We start from the raw sequence: 13708 nt of genomic DNA, 5'->3' as shown, positions 1-13708 counted from the left end.
CTCCCTGTCCCGTACAAGGGTAGAGGTTGGAACGATAGTCAGCGACAGGGAAAGCAAGAAGAGTGTCTATGACCTGAGTCTGCAGAGGGCTGATAAAGAGAAGATTCTGAGAGAGTGTTTGGTTCAGCGCTCCCTCTATACTGACCCTCCAACAGTGCGGCACTCCCTCAGTACTAACCCTCCGACAGTGCGGCGCTCCCTCAGTCCTGACCCTCCGACAGTGCAGCATTCCCTCAGTACTGACCCTCCGACAGTGCAGCATTCCCTCAGTACTGACCCTCCAACAGTGCAGCACTCCCTCAGTACTGACCCTCCAACAATGCAGCACTCCCTCAGTACTGACCCTCCGACAGTGTGGCACTCCCACAGTACTGACCCTCCGACAGTGCAGCACTCTCTCAGTACTGACCCTCTGACAGTGCAGCACTCCCTCAGTACTGACCCTCTGACAGTGCGGCGCTCCCTCAGTACTGACCCTCTGACAGTGCAGCACTCCCTCAGTACTGACCCTCTGACAGTGCGGCGCTCCCTCAGTACTGACCCTCTGACAGTGCAGCACTCCCTCAGTACTGACCCTCCGACAGTGCAGCACTCCCTCAGTACTGACCCTCCGACAGTGCAGCACTCCCTCAGTACTGACCCTCTGACAGTGCGGCGGTCCCTCAGTACTGACCCTCCGACAGTGCGGCACTCCCTCAGTACTGACCCTCTGACAGTGTAACACTCCCTCAGTACTGACCCTCCGACAGTGTAACACTCCCTCAGTACTGACCCTCCGACAGTGCAGCACTCCCTCAGTACTGACCCTCTGACAGTGTAACACTCCCTCAGTACTGACCCTCTGACAGTGTAACACTCCCTCAGTACTGACCCTCTGACAGTGTAATACTCCCTCAGTACTGACCCTCTGACAGTGCAGCACTCCCTCAGTACTGAACCTCTGACAGTGCAGCACTCCCTCAGTACTGACCCTCTGACAGTGTAATACTCCCTCAGTACTGACCCTCTGACAGTGCAGCACTCCCTCAGTACTGAACCTCTGACAGTGCAGCACTGCCTCAGTACTGCACTGGGAGGTTCAGCTTGGATTATTGGGCTCAAAACTTTGGAGTTGGGACTCGAACCCAATAACTTCTGACTCAGTTGGATCTATGCACTGGACCACTTATCACTTAGATACGGACACATCGATTGCTGCAGTTCACATGATTGGGCCATTCAGCCCATCGTGCCTGTGCCGGCTCTTTGAAAGATCTATCCAGTTAGTCCCATCTCCCCCCCCACCCCGCTCTTACCCCCCACAGACCAGCAAATTTTTCCCCTTCGAGTATTTCTCCAATTCCCCCCCTTTTTTTTGAAAGTTCCTATTGAATCTGCTTCCACCGCCCTTTCAGGCAGCGCCTTCCAGATCACAACAACTCGCTGTGTCAAAAAAATAATCCTCCTCATCTCCCCCCCTCTGGTCCTTTTCCCCGATTCTCTTCAACCTGTGTCCCTCTGGTTACCGACCCTCCAGCCGCTGGAAACACTTTCTCCTCATCGGCTCTATCCAAACCCCCCTCCTGATGTTGAACGCCCCCATTCAATCTCCCCCTTAACCTGTTCCGCTCCGAGGGAGAACGATCCCGGCTTCTCCCGGTCCCTCCACGCGGACTGAAGTCGCCTCTTCCCCTGGGAACCGTCCCAGTACATCTCTTCGGCACCCCCTCTCCAAGGCCCTGACATCCTTCCTGTGTGAGTTCCCCAGTATCAGGACTCGACAGTGTTTCTCACTTAATGAACATCTCCGCTGGTTAGCGGCTGCACACTTTACTTGTCGAATAACACAGCAGAGAGGAAATCACTTGAAAGAGTGACAGTAAACACAGCGACTTTGTTGTGGGTTAGAATTATGGCTAACACAGATGGGGAGGGAGAGAGAGAGACAGACAGATAGAGGAACAGAGAGAGAGCAAGACGGAGAGCAAAAAAGGGGAGAGACAGGGAGAAAGAGAGATAGCAAGAGAGGGACTGACAGGCAGAGAAAGAGAGAGAGGGATATTTGTCTATTGAGAGATAAACAGACAGAGGGAGAAAAACAGACAGACAGAGACAGACCCAGAGATTGAGAGAGACAGACCTAGAGAGTGAGAGAGAGCGAGACAGACAGAGACAGAGAGAGAGAGAGACAGACCTAGAGAGTGAGAGAGAGCGAGACAGACAGACAGACAGAGAGAGACAGACCTAGAGAGTGAGAGAGAGCGAGACAGACAGAGACAGAGAGAGAGACAAACCTAGAGAGTGAGAGAGAGCGAGACAGACAGAGACAGAGAGAGAGACAGACCTAGAGAGTGAGAGAGAGCGAGACAGACAGAGACAGAGTGAAAGAGAGGGGGATATATGTCTATTTGTCTATTTAGAGATAAACAGACAGAGAAAGAAAGACAGACAGACAGCGACAGACCCAGAGATTGAGAGAGACAGGCAGACAGAGAGAGACAGACCTAGAGAGTGAGAGTGAGCGAGACAGACAGACAGACAGAGAGAGACAGACCTAGAGAGTGAGAGAGAGCGAGACAGACAGAGACAGAGAGAGAGAGACAGACCTAGAGAGTGAGAGAGAGCGAGACAGACAGAGAGAGAGAGACAGACCTAGAGAGTGAGAGAGAGCGAGACAGACAGAGACAGAGAGAGAGAGAGAGGGATATATGTCTATTGAGAGATAAACAGACAGAGAAAGAAAGACAGTCAGACCCAGAGATTGAGAGAGACAGACAGAGACATAGAGAGAGACAGACCTAGAGAGTGAGAGAGAGCGAGACAGACAGAGACAGAGAGAGAGACAGACCTAGAGAGTGAGAGAGAGTGAGACAGACAGAGACAGAGAGAGAGAGACAGACCTAGAGAGTGAGAGAGAGCGAGACAGACAGAGAGAGAGAGAGGGATATATGTCTTTTTGTCTATTTAGAGATAAACAGACAGAGAAAGAAAGACAGACAGACAGCGACAGACCCAGAGATTGAGAGAGACAGGCAGACAGAGAGAGACAGACCTAGAGAGTGAGAGTGAACGAGACAGACAGACAGAGAGAGAGAGACAGACCTAGAGAGTGAGAGCGAGACAGACAGACACAGAGAGAGAGAGAGACAGACCTAGATAGTGAGACAGAGACAGAGAGAGAGAGACACAGACCCAGAGAGAGAGAGAGAGACAGACAGAAAGACAGAGACAGACAGAAAGAGGGAGAGACAGATAGAGAGAGATAGCAAGTGGGGATCAGACAGAGAAGGATATGTAGACAGAGAGGGAGGTCTGGATTGGGAGTCGGGGAGGTGGAGATGGAAAGAGAGAGGCAGAGAGAGATTGAGAGTTCAAGAGATAGCGAGGGTGAGACAGAGGGGAGAGAGAATGAGACTAAAAGAGAGAGAGAGATAGAGTGTGAGAGAGATACAAAGAGAAAGACAGAGAGACTGTCGAGAGAGAAAACGCCAGAGCGATATGGAGAGGGAGAGGTACATAGAGACAGAGAGAGGGGCAGACAGAAACAGACAGAGCTATACAGAGAGAGTGATAGAGGCAGAGTAAGAAAGAGAGGTGGGGAGTGGGAAAGGAAAAGATACACAGAGCAAGTGATATAGAGAGGGATCGATACAAAGAGGAGGAACAGAGAGACAGAGGCAGAGACAAAGAGAGGAATTCAGAGAGAAAGAGAGAGAGAGAGAGACAGGAGGAGAGAGAGAATGAGACTGAAAGAGAGAAGAGAGATAGAGTGTGAGAGAGAGATGGTGACAGAATGGATCTTGTGCCTGTGTGACGGGAACCTCGAACCTTCCGAAATACTTCACCACTGGAGCGTGCAACCCCGACACCACCCACCCCCCGCCACCCCACCCCCACCCCCCGCAGGGCCCTTCCTGGCACCCGTATCACCCACCCCATCCTTGGGGAGGTACTGCCGAGTGTGTGAACCTCCTGGCTTGTCCCTCGCTCGGGGTCTGTGTCCGGGTGCTGGGTTTACCCTCGAGGCTGAGTGAGGTGGGAAGAGAGAGAGAGGGAGAGACACACACGCGCGTAATGAAAAGGGCGCTTGCGATCGGGGAGCAGAAACTAGATTCGGGACACGTTCGGAGGTTGACTTCTCATCGTCACACACACACACCACCCACCCACACCCGCTGCCGATCCCACCGCCCATCCCACCAACATTCAAATCTCCTTTCAACGAATGATTCAGATCAGTTGCTGGGATGACTGAGTTCTCCTTGGTCCAGGCCTCTGCGTGGGTTGCTCAGCCTCGATTACACTCCCTTAACATCTCTGCAAGTTGTTTTACGCTATGAGTAAGGAGGCCTCAGTGGAAACAACTGGGAAATGTCATATTTTGCATATCGACACAACAGTTCAGACCTGAAAAAAAAAGAATTGTCTGATTTTTCCACCATCGAGCAAATATCGGCCTCAGGACCCTGGGGAGAACCCCCACCCTCTGCTCTTCTTCGAAATCCTGCCCATGGGATCCGGAGGAGAAAGCAGATTTGGATTCATTTCTCATCCTGAGGGTGGCACCTCTGACAGTGCGGCACTCCCTCAGCACTGACCCTCTGACAGTGCAGCACTCCCTCAGTACTGACCCTCCGACAGTGCGGCACTCCCTCAGTACTGACCCTCCGACAGTGCGGCACTCCCTCAGTACTGACCCTCTGACAGTGCGGCACTGCCTCAGCACTGACCCTCCGACAGTGCGGCACTCCCTCAGTACTGACCCTCCGACAGTGTGGCACTCCCTCAGTACTGACCCTCCGACAGTGCGGCACTCCCTCAGTACTGACCCTCTGACAGTGCGGCACTACCTCAGTACTGACCCTCCGACAGTGCGGCACTCCCTCAGTACTGACCCTCTGACAGTGCGGCACTACCTCAGTACTGACCCTCTGACAGTACGGCACTCCCTCAGTACTGACCCTCTGACAGTGCAGAAATGCACTGCAAACAGCTATGAAAGAGTGTGGACCTGGGATGAAATGCAAGCTACATGAGCCAACTCTACCAGTCTCTTCCCCTCCTCCAGGTCCCCTATCATTAGAGAGCACCCATATCCCCAACACCCACTGAATTCTGGAAAGAGTGATGGACCCACAAATCCGAAATGTATTTGCAGGGACTCTCCCTCCACACTTCACCCTCCCCCTCAGTCCAATTGCATCTCGCTTCCCTGGGCTGCTGAACAGGGAGGGGCCTCGGAACAAAACTCCAACCGATGAGGTAGTCAAAACTCACATAACCAAGCCCAGTTCCTGTACCAACCCACAGTGAGAGTCAGTGTGTGTGGGACACGTACCCCAGAGAGTGTCAGTGTGTGTGGGACCCGTACCCCAGTGAGAGTCAGTGTGTTGTGGGACCCGTACCCCAGTGAGAATCTGTGTGTGTTGGACCCGTACCCCAGTGAGAGTCAGTGTATGTGGGACCCGTACCCCAGAGAGTGTCAGTTTGTGTGGGACTCGTACCCCAGTGAGAGTCAGTGTGTGTGAGACCCGTACCCCAGTGAGAGTCAGTGTGTGTGGGACCCGTACCCCAGTGAGAGTCAGTGCGTGTGGGACCCGTACCCCAGTGAGAGTCAGTGTATGTGGGACCCGTACCCCAGTGAGAGTCAGTGTGTGTGGGACCCGTACCCCAGTGAGTGTCAGTGTGTGTGGGACCCGTACCCCAGTGAGAGTCCGTGTGTGTGTGGGACCCGTACCCCAGTGAGTGTCAGTGTGTGTATGGGACCCGTACCCCAGTGAGAGTCGGTGTGTGTTGGACCCGTACCCCAGCGAGAGTCGGTGTGTGTTGGACCCGTATCCCAGTGAGAGTCAGTGTGTGTTGGACCCGTACCCCAGTGAGAGTCAGTGTGTGTGGGACCCGTACCCCAGTGAGAGTCTGTGTGTGTGGGACCCGTACCCCAGTGAGTGTCAGTGTGTGTGTGGGACCCATACCCCAGTGAGTGTCAGTGTGTGTGGGACCCGTACCCCAGTGAGAGTCAGTGTGTGTGGGACCCGTACCCCAGTGAGTGTCAGTGTGTGTGTGGGACCCGTACCCCAGTGAGAGGAGGAGAGGGAAATGCTGTTTGTCTAAACTCTGTTCCATTTGACTGAGATTCGAGTCCTTGTGAAGCAGAATTAACAGGTATCGGTTCAGTGAGAGATGCAAACCCCTGTCGTGTGAACCAGCCACACTGATCCTCCCACCTCTTTGAGGATCAATCGATAGCAGGCAGAAAATTCCCTCATTATCATAGCGAGCGGAGAACGTTTGAGTGAAAGGGCGTCATGTGTGAGCAAGCGGAGAAACCGTTGGTGGCCTGCGTGGTGCTGGTGCTTTTCAAGCCTGAAGCGAGCCGTGCCGCAGGACTGAATCCTCCACACACACACACACACACACACACACAGGCTACGCTCTTGGGGGCACCTCCTTGCCAAGCAGGGCAGCTTGGCAGCTCCAGACTCCGAGGGCACCGGGTCGGGGGCCGAGGGGGGAGGGGTCAGTCCCAGGCTCAGCCTCCCACCCCCCACTCTGACGCCTGTCCCCGGAAACACAGGACCAAAGGGCGTCCGGTTCGAAATGATGGGCGACAAGCGGCGGAAGTCGGGGACCATCTCTCCAAGCACGGGACGCTTGGGTCAGCCGATCAGCAGTGGTTGGGGTGGGGGGGGGTGGTGGTGGCAAGGAAAGCCCCACGAGAGCCTCTTCCTGCGCCACGTTCTTGACCCGGGCCCCTTTCCGGGATCGGCCTGGGACTCTCGAGGAATCGAAGGTCAACCTCCGGGAGTCTGCTGCGTGCAACCCCCCCGGAGAAACGATCGGGTTTTATTTTCTTTTGCAAAGGGTTCTTTCCCTGTTTCTCTTCACCGGATATCAAAATACTGAAAATGTTGAAGGTTGGGGGGTGGGGGTGGAGGGTAAAGGTTGTTTGCTCGACAGTCGAGCATCGTCCAATTGGCCAAGGAGTCTTTCTTGCTCTCCAGTTGGCGTGGGAGGGCCGTTCGTCTCAAGGATGGACAGGTTGACCGACTTGTGGCCGGAGGGTGGGGGCAAGACGGGTGACAGGACCTCCGGGGCTACATTTAGTCACCGCTGGCAACCCTACCGCTCCTTTATGGTCTAACCTGCAGGACTGGGGAATGAGCATCAGCAGCAGGAGCAAGACAATCGGCCCCTCGAGCCTGCCCTTGGGGGGGGTGGTGGGGGGGGGGTAGTGGGGGGGAGAAGATGATTTTTTTTTTCTCTCGTGGGACAGGGGGTGTCGCTGGCTGGACCAGTATTTGTTGCCTATCCCTCATCGCCCCTGGAGAACTGAGTGACTTGCTCGGCCATTTCAGAGTCAAACCACATGGGGAACCATAGGAAAGTTACAAGCGCAGGAGGAGGCCATTCGGCCCATCTTGTCCATGCCAGCCCCAGGACACCCAGCTGCCCTTTCTAATCCCACCTCCCTGCACCCGGCCCATAGCCCTGCAGCTTACAGCACTTAAGGTGCAGATCCAGGTACTTTTTAAAAGAGTTTAGAGTTTCTGCCTCGACCACCAACTTGGGCAGTGAATTCCAGACACCCACTACCCTCTGCGTAAAAAAAGTTCTTCCTCACGTCCCCCCTACACCTTCTGCCGCTTATCTTGAATCTATGTCCCCTGGTTCTAGAATTCTCCACCAAGGGAAACAATTTTATCCTGTCCACTCGATCTATTCCCCTCATCATTTTGTATACCTCAATCAAGTCAACTCTCAGCCTTCTTTGTTCCAAGGAAAATAACCCCAACCTATCCAATCTCTCCTCGTAGCTACACTTTTCTTTCCCTGGCAACATTCTTGTAAACCTCCTCTGCACTCTCTCCAGAGCTATTACATCCTTCCTGTAATGTGGTGACCAGAACTGCACACAATACTCCAGTTGTGGCCTCACCATTGCCGTAGGGTCTGGAGTCACAGGTAGGCCAGACCGGGTAAGGCTGGGCAGATTTCCTTCCCCAAGAGGCATTAGTGAACCAGATGGGTTTTTACAACTATCAACTCTTGTCACCATTAGACTTTTAATTCCAGATTACTTTTTTTTTATGAATTGAAATTTCACCACCTGCTGGGCCGGGATTCGAACCTCAGTCTCCAGTAGCAATACCACTGTGTCACCGCCTCTGCATCATGGCTTGTTCTCTACCTCCGCTCCGCTTTCCTGCCCTATCCCTCAGTGCCCAAAAACCCATTGATTTCGGTCTTGAATATACTGAATGTCGGAGCACCCACAGCTCTCTCTGGGGTAGAGAATCCCAAAGATTCACAACCCTCCGAGTGAAGACATTTCTCCTCATCTCTGTCCAAAATGGCCAACCCCTTACCTGAGACTGTGAACTGCTCCACACCCCACCCCCACCGCCCCCCCCCACCCCCGACCACCCCCTCCCACCCTCCCAATTCTCGACTCTACAGTCTCTCAGCATCTACCCTGTCACACTCTCGGACTACAGTCGTACAACATAACAATGGCCTAATGGTGAGAGGTCTCGCTTGTCGCCCTGGCATTAATGTCAACGCCACACTGAAACAGCCAAAACATTTTCCAACTCATCTCCATCAAGCGCAGTCCAACAAACTGGGGCGAGAGGGGTTAATGAGTGACCGTGAGAGGGAGCTGGATTAACATCAGTAAAGGTACACTCAGTGACACAGGGTGCTGGGGGAGAGGGGTTATTGAATGACAGTACCCCAGTAAGAGTCAGTGTAATGGGGAGAAAGGGGGAGCACAGTGGAGAATGGCTGTTCCCATTAACTGTCTCTGGGTGAGATTCCGAACTGAACAACATTGTGAGTGTGCGAGGGATTGGTAGGTTTGCGTATGCCGTATATGAGTATGTAAGCTTTCAGTATCACTCAGGAGCTGAACACATTCAAACTCTTGTAGTGAGGGCATTCTACAGGCACGGTTACTGGAGCAGTTTCTGTATTAGCGAGAGAGTGGATTGCAGACAGAGGAGAGCCCAGCGTTACAGGCATCCCACACACTGTCTCTCACTGGGGTACGTGTTCCACACACACTGACTCTCACTGGGGTATGAGTCCCACACACATTGACTCTCACTGGGGTACGTGTTCCACACACACTGGCTCTCACTGGAGTACGGGTCCCACACACACGGACTCTCACTGGGGTACGTGTTCCACACACACTGACTCTCACTGGAGTACGTGTTCCACACACACTGACTTTCACTGGGGTACGTGTTCCACACACACTGACTCTCACTGGGGTACTGGTCCTACACACATCGACTCTCACTGGGGAATGGGTCACACACACATTGACTCTCACTGGGGTACATGTTCCACACAAACTGACTCTCACTGGAGTACGGGTCCCACACACACGGACTCTCACTGGGGTACGTGTTCCCCACACACTGACTCTCACTGGAGTACGTGTTCCACACACACTGACTGTCACTGGGGTATGTGTTCCACACACACTGACTCTCACTGGGGTACGGGTCCTACACACATCGACTCTCACTGGGGTATGGGTCCCACACACTGTCTCTCACTGGGGTATGGGTCCCACACACACTGACTCTCACTGGGGTACGGGTCCCACACACACTGACTCTCACTTGGGTACGGGTCCCACACAAACTGACTCTCACTGGGGTACGGGTCCCACACACACTGACTCTCACTGGGGTACGGGTCCCACACACACTGACTCTCACTGGGGTACGGGTCCCACACACACTGACTCTCACTGATCCCTCCCTGCCCACAGTGGGGGGATCAGTTTACTCATTAGACTGGGATTGTCAAAGGAACATCAAAATAGGAGGAGGCTATTCAGCCCCCTCGAGCCTGTTACACAGGAACAGGAGGAGGCCCATTCAGCCCCTCGAGCCTGTTACACAGGAACAGGAGGAGGCCCATTCAGCCCCTCGAGCCTGTTACACAGGAACAGGAGGAGGCCCATTCAGCCCCCTCGAGCCTGTTACACAGGAACAGGAGGAGGTCCATTCAGCCCCCACCTCGAGCCTGTTACACAGGAACAGGAGGAGGCCCATTCAGCCCCTCGAGCCTGTTACACAGGAACAGGAGGAGGCCATTCAGCCCCTCGAGCCTGTTACACAGGAACAGGAGGAGGCCCATTCAGCCCCTCGAGCCTGTCACACCATTCAATGAGATCATGGCTGATCTGTATCCTAACTCCATTCACCCATCCCCCTGTTGATTAAAAATCTATCGATCCCAAATTGGAAAAGATTCACTGACTCCCCAACATTCCCTCCACCATCCCACCAACCCCCGCCCCAGCATCCACTGCTTTTTGTTCTGGACGACTCCACACACCCCTGCCGCTGTTTTACTGAGGAAGGTGTTTGCAACCTTCTCTCCTGGATGGTCTGGCTCTGACTTTAAGGTTCTGCCTCCCCTTGTCTTGGACTTGCTCCACCCCAACCCTCAACCCTCAACCCTCAGCCAGCAGAAAACGCCCCTCGCTGTCGACCCCTTGTCAATTCCTTCCAAATTTCTAAGAAACACCTCGGTCAAGTCACACCTTAACCTTCGATATTCTGCATCAGATGTTCCGCTCTTCCTTCCTGTCTGGTGCTAATTAACCCTCGGTCGGGGCATTGACACGCACTCTGATGCCCTCGCACCATCCACCACCAACTCCCCTTCCTCCCCCGATCCCCCACTACTCCCCTTCCTCTCCCCCCTACCCCCAACTACTCCTCTTCCTCCCCCCACCCCCAACTACTCCCCTTCCTCCCCCCACCCCCAACTACTCCCCTTCCTCTCCCCCACCCCCAACTACTCCCCTTCCTCTCCCCCACCCCCAACTACTCCCCTTCCTCCCCCCACCCCCAACTACTCCCCTTCCTCTCCCCCACCCCCAACTACTCCCCTTCCTCTCCCCCACACCCAACTACTCCCCTTCCTCCCCCCACCCCCAACTACTCCCCTTCCTCCCCCCACCCCCAACTACTCCCTTTCCTCCCCCCACCCCCAACTACTCCCCTTCCTCCCCCCACCCCCAACTACTCCCCTTCCTCCCCCCTACCCCCAACTACTCCCCTTCCTCTCCCCCACCCCCAACTACTCCCCTTCCTCTCCCCCACCCCCAACTACTCCCCTTCCTCTCCCCCACCCCAAACTACTCCTCTTCCTCTCCCCCACCCCCAACTACTCCCCTTCCTACCACCCCCACCCCCTCACGCCCCCCCACTCACTCCCCTTGCAATGCTTCCCCTCAATGTGCAGTTCCATTGTCACTCAATTCACACAGGATGTAAACAATGCCACCAATCCACAGGATGTCTTATGTGTTTACTGAGAATGTGCTTCTGAGGGCGAATGTGTTGGATCATTTGGTTAATCACGTGTTGGGGTTTGGCAGAGACCATGTAAGCCGTCCTGACCAACGGGTAATACCCCGCATCACCACTGGGGGCACTTGAAATCTACTTTGTACCGTCTACAAGATGCGCTGCAGCAACTCACCAAGGCTCCTTCGACAGCACCTTCCAAACCCACGACCGCTACCATCTAGAAGGACAAGGGCAACAGACACATGGGGAACACCACCACCTGGAAATTCCCTTCCCAAGTCACTCACCATCCTGACATGGAAATATATCGGCCGTTCCTTCACTGTCGCTGGGTCCAAATCCTGGAACTCCCTCCCTAACAGCACTGTGGGTGTACCTACACCACAGGGACAAAATCCTGGAACTCCCTCCCTAACAGCACTGTGGGTGTACCTACACCACACGGACAAAATCCTGGAACTCCCTCCCTAACAGCGCTGTGGGTGTACCTACACCACAGGGACAAAATCCTGGAACTCCCTCCCTAACAGCGCTGTGGGTGTACCTACACCACACGGACAAAATCCTGGAACTCCCTCCCTAACAGCGCTGTGGATGTACCTACACCACATGGACAAAATCCTGGAACTCCCTCCCTAACAGCACTGTGGGTGTACCTACACCACACGGACAAAATCCTGGAACTCCCTCCCTAACAGCACTGTGGGTGTACCTACACCACACGGACAAAATCCTGGAACTCCCTCCCTAACAGCGCTGTGGGTGTACCTACACCACAGGGACAAAATCCTGGAACTCCCTCCCTAACAGCGCTGTGGGTGTACCTACACCACACGGACAAAATCCTGGAACTCCCTCCCTAACAGCGCTGTGGATGTACCTACACCACAGGGACTGCAGCGGCTCAAGAAGGCAGCTCACCCAGCACCTTCTCAAGGGGCAATTAGGGATGGGCAATAAATGCTGGGCCCAGCAAGAGAAGCCCACATCCCCGTGAATGTATAAAAAGAAATCAATAATATCCTGGCAGGCATCAGAATCTCACTGAGTCCCAATCAGCCAGAACATTGCTTCAGCTCACTGACTTCCTGGATACTCAAGTATCAAGAGATGAAAAGAGAGAGAGAGACACAGAGAGATGGAGACAGAGGGATGAGTGAGAGAGAGAAATGGGGGGGAGAGAGAGAAGGAGCAACAGAGACACACAGAGAAAGATGGAGAGGGAGGAATGTGTAAGAGAACGGGGAGAGAGATTTCAGACAGATCGAGAAAGGGAGAGAGAAAGAGACAGACAGGCAAAAAGCGCTATGCAAAGATAGAGAGAGGGAAAGAGAAATAGAGTCAGGGAAAGTAAGAGTGAGTGAGTGATTGATGGGAGAGAGACAGAGAGAGGGAAAAGTCTACAGAGAGGGAAAAAGGGAAAGAGACAGAAAGGGAGAGATAGAGGGTAGGCTGGAGAGTGAGTTTGAGACTAGGATAGAGAGAGTTGGAGAGATAGTGATGGAGAGTTAGAGGCGGAGAGATAGAGCAAAAGACTGCAGAGAGATATGGAGAGGGAGAGAGAGAATGGAGAGAGAAGAGAAATGGAGATAAATAAATCGATACAAAGACTGAGAGGGATAGATAGATGATAGAGAGAGGGAAGGATAAATAGTTATAGATAGAGAAAAGGACATAGATAGATGACTGAGGGATTGAGAAAAATACACGGGTAGAAAGACCAATAATGATTAAAAAATATACCTTCTAAAACAACACAAACTTGCATTTACATAGCGCCGTTAATGTGGCGAAACTTGTCATGATGCTATGGGACAAACTCAGAAAATAATTCTCCTGTGTTAAAAACATCTCTTTCATGATAAAAGTCCAGTAAGGATGCTTACTGTTCACAAAGCATGTCATCTTTCCATGATTGTTGGTGTCGCTTTGGTCAAAATTAACTCATTAGTAAATTTATAAGCTTTATGACTATCAACATTAGGCCTTGTCCCTCCCATCCAATTTTCCTATGTCAACTGTCACGGTGAAGTTAGCAAGCCTTGGCCACTAGGTGGCTCTGTGGAGGGTGATTCTGCAGATTTTCTCCTGACTGTGTTGCTGTGTATGTGTGTGTAACTGAAGCAGGGCAATTCACTTGCAAACCTCTTCAAGGGCAAGAAGAAGGGGAGGAGCTGCAACACGTAATTTCGCGGTGTGGGGGGGGGGGGTGGGCAATGTCAGAAACGCAGCACCTTAGAGCACAGGAGGCCGTTCAGCCCATCGAGCCTGTGTCGGCTCTTTGAAAGATCTATCCAATTAGTCCCCACTCTACCCACCCTCCCTGCTCTTTCCCCCACAGACCTGCAAATTTTTCCCCTTCGAGTATTTCTCCAATTCCCCCCCTTTTT

This window comes from Carcharodon carcharias, assembly GCF_017639515.1.
Source record: "Carcharodon carcharias isolate sCarCar2 chromosome 29 unlocalized genomic scaffold, sCarCar2.pri SUPER_29_unloc_2, whole genome shotgun sequence".
Classification (NCBI taxonomy): Eukaryota; Metazoa; Chordata; class Chondrichthyes; order Lamniformes; family Lamnidae; genus Carcharodon; species Carcharodon carcharias.
The sequence above is the reverse complement of the archived record's forward strand: the minus strand, read 5'-3'. Positions refer to the sequence as shown.